We start from the raw sequence: 9,330 nt of genomic DNA on the forward strand, positions 1-9,330 counted from the left end.
CTTTCTGAACGTGAGCTGGACGTCTTAAAAAACTATGTAGACGAAAGTCTGAAGAAGGGGTTCATCCGTCCCTCTACCTCTCCAGCAGGGGCAGGTATCTTCTTCATAGAGAAGAAGGATCACACTCTCCGACCATGCATTGATTATAGGGATTTAAATAAAGTTACTATTAAAAACCGTTATCCCCTTCCTCTAGTCCCCGAACTCTTTCAGAGACTCAGATCTGCCGTCTTGTTTACTAAGCTGGATCTTCGTGGGGCGTACAACTTGGTGCGCATCCGGGAGGGCGACAAATGGAAGACTGCTTTCCGCACTAGATTCGGACATTTCGAATACCTGGTAATGCCATTTGGCCTTTGTAATGCTCCTGCCACGTTCCAACACTTTGTGAATGACATCTTCAGGGATTGGTTGGATATCTTCGTCATCGTATACTTGGATGACATCCTAATCTTCTCAACATCCCTAGACCAGCATCGCGAGCACGTTCGAAATGTCCTCGGTCGCCTTCGCCAGCATGGTCTCTACGCCAAGGCCGAGAAGTGCGTTTTTGAGCAGAACAGTATCCCGTTTCTGGGGTTAATAATTTCCACAGATGGAATAGAGATGGATCCTCAGAAGGTCTCTGCCATTCTGGACTGGCCACCTCCATCAGACAAAAAGGGAGTACAGCGCTTCGTTGGCTTCGCCAATTTTTATAGGAGGTTCATTAAGGGGTTCTCCAACATCATAGCCCCTATTACTCACCTTACTAAGAAGAATGTCCGCTTCCAGTGGACCCCAGAGGCTCAGTCCGCCTTCTCGGTTCTTAAAAAACATTTTACCTCTGCCCCTATCCTGAGTCACCCGGATCCTGCCTTACCCTATCTCCTGGAGGTAGACGCATCGGAAGTTGCGGTCGGGGCAGTCATCTCCCAAAGACAGGGAACTAAAGACTTAACTCACCCAATAGCCTTCTTTTCCCGGAAACTCTCTCCTGCGGAGAAAAATTATGATGTCGGGGACCGGGAACTCCTGGCTATCAAAGCCGCTCTCGAAGAGTGGAGATATCTACTGGAAGGAGCATCACACCCGATTCTTATATTTACCGATCATAAGAACCTTGAATACTTAAGATCTGCAAAACGACTTAGACCCCGCCAGGCCCGATGGGCACTCTTCTTCTCCAGATTCTCGTTCCATATTACCTATCGGCCCGGGTCGAAAAATGTCAAACCGGATGCCCTGTCCCGGATGTTTGATAATCCTAAAGAAGATTTGGTACCTGACACTATCCTCTCAGAGAAAAACTTCCTGCTCCTGCTCACTAGCCTGAAATCCCATCTTGAGCAAGCCTCTGCCAACATTTCCGGTCCTCCTGGGATACCCCTGTCACGCAAGGATGGTTTGTTGTGGGCTAAGGACAAAATCTTTGTCCCAGAGGGAGTCAGAGTTTCGGTTCTAGCTGCCTGCCATGACCACCCTCTGGCTGGCCATTTTGGCGTTCATAGGACCCTTGACCTCATGCAACGCACCTTCTGGTGGCCTGAAATGGAAAAAGACTGCAGAAGTTATGTGTCTTCCTGTGTTTCTTGCTCCAGGAGTAAAACCACCAGAAGTAAGGCGTGGGGTCTCCTCAGACCACTCCCCATCCCTGACCGGCCCTGGCAAACTATCGCCATGGACTTTATCGTGGAACTTCCACCTTCGGCCGGGTGCTCCGCCATTTTTGTGGTTGTAGACCGGCTTACTAAGATGGCCCACTTTCTACCCCTCAAAGGTACCCCCTCTGCGAAAGAAACTGCAGAAGTCTTTATTAGGGAGATCGTGCGACTCCACGGGGTACCCAAGAACATTATCTCGGACAGAGGGGTACAGTTCACGTCACGCTTTTGGAGGGCCTTGTGTAAGCTACTAAAAATTGAATTATCTATGTCTTCAGCTTACCACCCGCAGACGAACGGGCAAACAGAGAGAACGAACCAGACCCTGGAACAATATCTCCGGTGCTTTACCACCTTCGTCCAGGACGACTGGGTAGCATTACTACCATTTGCGGAATTTGCCTTTAATAATTCACGACATTCTGTCACCGGCCAATCTCCCTTCTTTGCCAATTATGGGTTTCATCCTTCCTTTCTGCCCGACTTCCCATCTGATTCCGGAGTGCCCGCAGTTCAGGTCACCATTGGCTTCTTCACGAGTAACAACAAACTTCTGCAGGACACCTTGGCCAAGGCTCAGATAGCATCCAAAAGAATCTTTGATGGGAAAAAGAGGGGAGAACTGATTCTCCAACCAGGTGACCAGGTCTTTTTATCCACAGCTAACCTCCGCTTGGCATGCCCATCCAAGAAGTTGGCTCCCAGGTTTATCGGCCCATTCCCTGTTAAAAGAAGACTCAATGCCGTGTCCTATGAGTTATCCTTACCTGATACCCTACGGATCCATCCTGTGTTCCATGTCACTCTTTTAAAACCCGTAGTTCCCGACGCCTTCCCCGGCAGAAGCCCTGGACCTCCGGAACCAGTGATGGTGGATGGCGACATGGAGTACGAAGTTGAGGCTGTACTTGATTGCCGGAAAAGAGGTAACCAGCTTCAGTTCCTTATTAAATGGAAGGGTTATGGGCCGGAAGAGAATTCATGGGAACCTGAGAGTAACATTCATGCCGGAGACCTGATCCAGGCGTTTTTTCTTGCCCATCCTCAGAAAAGCAGTTTGTTGGGCACCCGGAGGTTGCCTTTAAGGGGGGGGCAATGTTAGGAATGCTTCCTGAGCACACTGATGTGCTGTCATGATTCTGCAATCCAAAGGGTTAACCTAGAGCAGACTGATTGCAGTAATTGGCAAACAGGCTGCCTTATTTAAACAGCTCAGAAGCACTGTGTCTTCGCTGTCTTGTCTGCAGCTCTTCCTGTGTTCCTGAAGCCTGCTTCCTGTTACCTGTTTGATATCCGTTTGACCTTTGGCTTGTTCCTGACCTTGTTGACCTGCTGCCCGTCCTGACCCCCGGCTTGTTTGACCATTCTCTCGGATCTCCCTTATCTGCTTATCTGCCTTCGGATCTTGACCGGTTTCTCCCTTGGTGGGGCGACCCTGAGGACTGCGACCTGGTATCCACACGCAGCAAAGTCCATCCTCACCACTAGAGGCCCTGGCGAAAACCGGTGGATACTTAGATTCCGCACCTCAGGTTAGCCTGTGTCACTTACCTTAGGGGGGTCCCGTCTAAGCTCCGCCCTCCAGCACCAGTGGGGCCTTCCTCTGCCATCAGGCTACCACTTGTATCCCTAACACATGTCCTGTGGTCTGATGAGACCAAGATAAACTTATTTGGTTTAGATGGTGTCAAGCGTGTGTGATGGCAACCAGGTGAGGAGTACAAATACAAGTGTGTCTTGCCTACAGTCAAGCATGGTGGTGGGAGTGTCATGATCCGGCACTGGGGAGCTACAGTTCATTGAGGGAACCATGAACGCCAACATGTACTGTGACATACTGAAGCAGAGCATGATCCTTTCCCTTCTGAGACTGGGCCGCAGGGCAGTATTCCAACATGATAACGACCCCAAACACACCTCCAAGATGACCACTGCCTTGCTCAAGAAGCTGAGGGTAAAGGTGATGGACTGGCCAAGCATGTCTCCAGACCTAAACCATATTGAGTATCTGTGGGGCATCCTCAAATGGAAGGTGGAGGAGCGCAAGGTCTCTAACATCAACCAGCTTCATGATGTCGTCATGGAGGAGTGGAAGAGGACTCCAGTGGCAACCTGTGAAGCTCTGGTGAACTCCATGCCCAAGAGGGTTAAGGCAGTGCTGGAAAATAATGGTGGCCACACAAAATATTGACACTTTGGGCCCAATTTGGACATTTTAACATAGGGGTGTACTCACTTTTGTTGCCAGTGGTTTAGATATTAACGGCTGTGTGTTGAGTTATTTTGAGGGGACAACAAATTTACACTGTTATACAAGCTGTACACTCACTACTTTACATTGTAGCAAAGTGTAATTTCTTCAGTGTTGTCACATGAAAAGATATAATAAAATATTTACAAAAATGTGAGGGGTGTACTCACTTTTGTGAGATACTGTATATAGTCATATTAGTCCTATACAGTCCTAGACTTATAATAAGACTGTGATAGTGTGGCAGGCAATCTCACACTAAATGACACTGAGTGGGAACCGAATAACTGCCACTGACATCACTGTTGACCCTCATACAGTGATCAGTGATACTATAATATCACTGTACTAATGAAACTGGCTGGGAAGGGGTTAAATGTGTGCTGATTTATATTAAAGTTCTCTTTGTTTCCTCTGTACAGAGCTCTGTGTTGTACAGCCCTGGGCTGTGATTGGATACAGCCGATCAGCAGGTCCCAGCCATGAATTATTGGCTCAGACCTGCTGACAAACTTCCACTGTGTATAATCACAGCAGGGGTCAGTGGGGGATGCACGTGCGCGCACCGGGCCGCACCCTAAACCTGGAAATAGGCAGCGACGGACCAGTACATTGCGGGCGGGTGATCCGCAAGTGGGTAATAAAAATACACAAACATGTAAGCAATGACCCCTGTAAATCGTCAATGACATCAGCCAGCAAAGTAAATCCAATGTTTGCATTTGCATTTTAATAAGTGAAATAAGTATTTGATACCTTCACAAAACATGACTTAGTACTTGGAGGTAAGACGTTTCTTGTAGTTGGCCACCAGGTTTGCACACATCTCAGGAGGGATTTTGTCCCACTCATCGTTGCAGATCCTCTCCAAGTCATTAGGGTTTTCGAGGCTGACATTTGATAACTCGAACCTTAAGCTCCCTCCACAGATTTTCTATGGGATTAAGGTCTGGAGACTGGCTAGGCCACTCCAGGACCTTAATGTGCTTCTTCTTGAGCCACTCCTTTGTTGCCTTGGCTGTGTGTTTTGGGTCATTGTCTTGCTGGAATACCCATCCACGACCCATTTTCAATGCCCTGGCTGAGGGAAGGAGGTTCTCACCCAAGATTTGACGGTACATGGGCCTGTCCATCGTCCCATTTATGCGGTGAAGTTGTCCTGTCCCCTTAGCAGAAAAACACCCCCAAAGCAAAATATTTCCACCTCCATGTTTGACGGTGGGGATGGTGTTCTTGGGGCCATAGGCAGCTTTCCTCCTCCTCCAAAAACAGCGAGTTGAGTTGCTGCCAAAGAGCTTGATTTTGGTCATCAGACCACCACACTTTCACGCAGTTCTCCTCTGAATCATTCAGATGTTCATCAGCAAACTTCAGACAGGCCTGTACATGTGCTTTCTTAAACAGGGGGACCTTGCGGGCCCTGAAGGATTTCAGTCCTTCACAGCATAGTTTGTTACCAACCAGTTTTCTTGGTGACTATGATCCCAGCTGCCTTGAGATCCATTGACAAGATTCTCCTGTGTAGTTCTGGGTTGATTCCTCACTTTTCTCATGATCATTGAAACTCCGAGGTGAGATCTTGCATGGAACCCCAGACTGAGGGAGATTGACAGTTATTTTGTGTTTCTTCCATTTGAGAATTATCACACCAACTGTTGTCACCCTGTCACCAAGCTGCTTGGCGATGGTCTTGAAGCCCATTCCAGCCTTGTGTAGGTTTACAATCTTGTCCCTTACATCCTTGGACAGCTCTTTGGTCTTGGCAATGATGGAGACTTGAATCTGATTGATTGCTTTTGGAATCTGATTGATTGGTTTTGTAGACAGGTGTCTTTTATATCGGTACCAAGCTGAGATTAGGAGCCCTCCCTTTAAGAGAGTGCTCCTAATTTCAGCTCATTACCTGTATAGAAGACACCTGGGAGCCAGAAATCATACTGATTGATAGGGGATCAAATACTTCTTTCACTCATCAAAATGCAAATCAATTTATACATTTTTTGAAATGCCTTTTTCTGGATTTTTTTGTTGTTATTCTGTCTCTCACTGTTAAAATAAACCTACCATTAAACTTATAGACTGATCATTGTTTTGTCAATGGGCAAACGTACAAAATCAACAGGGCATCAAATACTTTTTTCCCTCACTACATACTGTTCCATAAATTCACATGCATTCCATTTATATTTATTTAAATGATTTCTGTTTTTGAAATGTTGCCCTATAAGCAACAATAAAATACCCTGTCCCCTCAAATATCGGTGCATTGGTATATGTCCCCCATGTAGGGTTGCCACCTCATCCCTTTAACACCGAACACATAATAATTAAACAGGTTCTGTGGCTGATTAAGGTAATAATTAAACTCACTTGGTGCCTTATCTCCATTAAATTAGCCTCGGAACCTATGTAATTCATATGTGTTCGGGTTTAAAGGGATGAGGTGGCAACCCTAGTTATAGCATAACTAGGGTTGTCATAGGGAGCTGAGCACTGCTATGGGACTAGGGTTGCCACCTCATCCCTTTAAACCTGAATAGGTTCCGAGGCTAATTTAATTTAAATAAAACCTCGGAAACCTATGTAATTCATATGTGTTCGGGTTTATAGGGACTAGGTGGCAACCCTAGTCCCATGGCAGTGCTCAGCTCCCTATGCACTTTTTTTTTTTCTAAAATTGCTTTCAAATTAGCCTTAAAAATGTCCAGAAAACATAGCAAAATTCAGCTCCCATAGACTTCAAAAGAGTTCAGCATTATGTGCAGGGTTCCCGATCTTCCCTGTCGGTTTCACTGGACCTCCTGCGAGCCAAACTTTACCTTTTTCCCACGTAGGAAAAGGGTTTGTACATGTGGGTCAGCTTATGGGCAAAGAAGGTGGTTTGTTCTTTGGACTACTTTCATAGTAAACTTCAGATGTCTTCTTCTGATACTTTCTGTATGAGCCAAATGCTACACTACCTTAACCACTTGCCGCCCAGCCGCTGCAGATATATGGCGGCAGGTCGGCAGGTTTCCACGAAACACGGTACCTGTGCGTCACTTCACAGGAGCGATCATGGGTGCGCGCGCACACCCATTCGCCAGTGGGGAAGCTGGTGTGAAACTTACCTGCAATGGAAGCCCTCGTTGTCACTGCTGGAGGCCACATATATCTTCACCCGTCTTCCTTCCGGGTCCGCAGACTCCGACTGTGTGACTGGCCAGAGCCGTGTGACATTACTCCCGCTGGTCACGGCACAGGGCTTCAGAGCGCGTGCGCCAATGATGTCATCAGCTGCATATACAGTATATACAGTATCTATAAACAATACACGTTTAGGAGATATTTACAGTACCTATAGGTAAGGCTTCTTATAGGCTTACCTATAGATACAAACAATCGATAGAAGTTTACACATTGTTAGCAGAACTACCTTTTAATAACGGTGTTCCCAAGTTTTGGGGCAAAGAGGGGGTTAATCCATACTGTATACTCCATTAGTATCAACACCGAAATATTTTATGACGGTTTGGCAACTGAATCTAAAGTTAAAGGATGACTGTACTTTTAGCAGGACATGTAAAGCAGCATGGTTGGCGCCTAACACAGGGAAAGGAGTATCGTTCTACCACTTATCTTTTTGTTGTGAGCGCCGAAACAATAATAACTCAAATTAAGTGCTCATTGAAAACACACAGTAATCTACCTTTATTATTGTGATATTATTCAAATTGCTAGTTTCAGGTCAGTGACTCAAAGTAAAACCAGAGACAGTTGGGCAACCGGCGTATTCAAAGGGAGTTCAGCAATGGCAGTCCACATGTTTTTAATATAAAGTACAAACTATAGCTAGTACTATAAAGCAATACTATACTATAAAGTAATAAAAAGCACAATATCTTTAGCTGGCCATCTTGCATTTTCTAGAGAAGCCCTTTTCAACCAGGGTGCCTTGGAGTTTCTTCCCCTGTGGTCAGTGGTAGCGAAACATCCCTATACGTGTTTACTGTAATGTTCCGGTACCTCTGGTACCCTTGTCTCCATATTTCTCCTCTCCTAATTGCGTCCCATCTTGTGTAACAAAGGACGCATATACCTTTAAGACCGGATGACATCATTGCCGAGCGCCGCTATGAGCCGCTATTTCAATCGCCGGTTTGCTCTCACTCATTGCTCGTTCAAACCCACATGTTCATCGCACCTACGCCTGAGAAGTCGGAGCTGCTGACATACCTCCCTTGCTGAACTGAAGCCGGAAACCTCGCTGGTGATCCGTATCTCGCTACGGGATCACCCCTCTCCAATGGACACTGTTATTCCTAAACCTATCTAAGTGATAAGTACCCCGCAGGGGATTCTTGCTAACCAATCTCCTACTGTCATCTACTGCAATTACCAAGACTATCTGTATCTATCTATTCACTATCATCTGCATAAGACTGTTAGCTCTTGGGACTACCTTGAACTATCCTTGCACTAGGTTACTCTGTCTAAGTATACTCCATCTGTGTCCTCTTACCATCTGCACTATACTTGACATCAGAACCTATCTGCTTTACCATCACCTGCAACTCTCCTAATACTACTTCTAGTGCTCACCATACAATAGCCTGTCTCTCATCTATATATCCTCATATACTCTATCCCTCCATTAAACATCTATTAATATATATATAGTATATAACAGGCTGTACACGGTGATGAAGTCCTGAGAGTTGGATAGGTTGTTCAACAGATTCTCTACAAGGCTACTGAGTGTAATAATTCTGCAGCTGTAAATCCATCCACAAACAAAAACGCATGAACGTTACATTTACATTGCAACCTCACATGCGTATCTGTAGATACATGATTTATGTAACTGTTGTCATTTTTCCATTGTAGAGTTGGGAACAGTCCCTGACGAAGAATAGAACTACAAGTTCAGATCACATTTTGAAACGCGTTGGATCTTCCCTCAGGGGTCATTGCACTATGATATGTGTTGTTATTGTTGCTAATGTTAGGAGCCTTCTTGCTCCATCATCTTTTAACACTGTTTTTTGTGAATTTGTTTAATAAAAACTTGATGGATTTTATACTATTTTTCATTTTTTATTGCCCACAAAATCCCACTTAGAGGAGAAATTTCTTTTTAATTCTTCAGGGGTGCCTTGGCAAAATGCTTAAAAATTTACCAAAAATTGTATACAAGCCAGTGGGTAGATCAAGCCTGCCTTTTTAGTTACACAAAGCAACCAGTTTTCATTGTGCACCATTACGACTTTCTAGACACTGGCATCCTAACAACCAATGACATCATCAGTTAATAAGGAGGATGTCTGTTGCCTCCAAAGCATCCTTGTTTGACCCCCCTGCAAAGCATCCTTGTTTGACCCCCCTGTACCCCTGTCTCTTAGCACCGAGATGACATTAGCTGACTGTTGGAATAAAAATGAGGGAGAAGAGAAACAT

The sequence above is a fragment of the Pelophylax lessonae genome, assembly GCF_965119305.1.
Source record: "Pelophylax lessonae genome assembly, chromosome: 7".
NCBI lineage: Eukaryota > Metazoa > Chordata > Amphibia > Anura > Ranidae > Pelophylax > Pelophylax lessonae.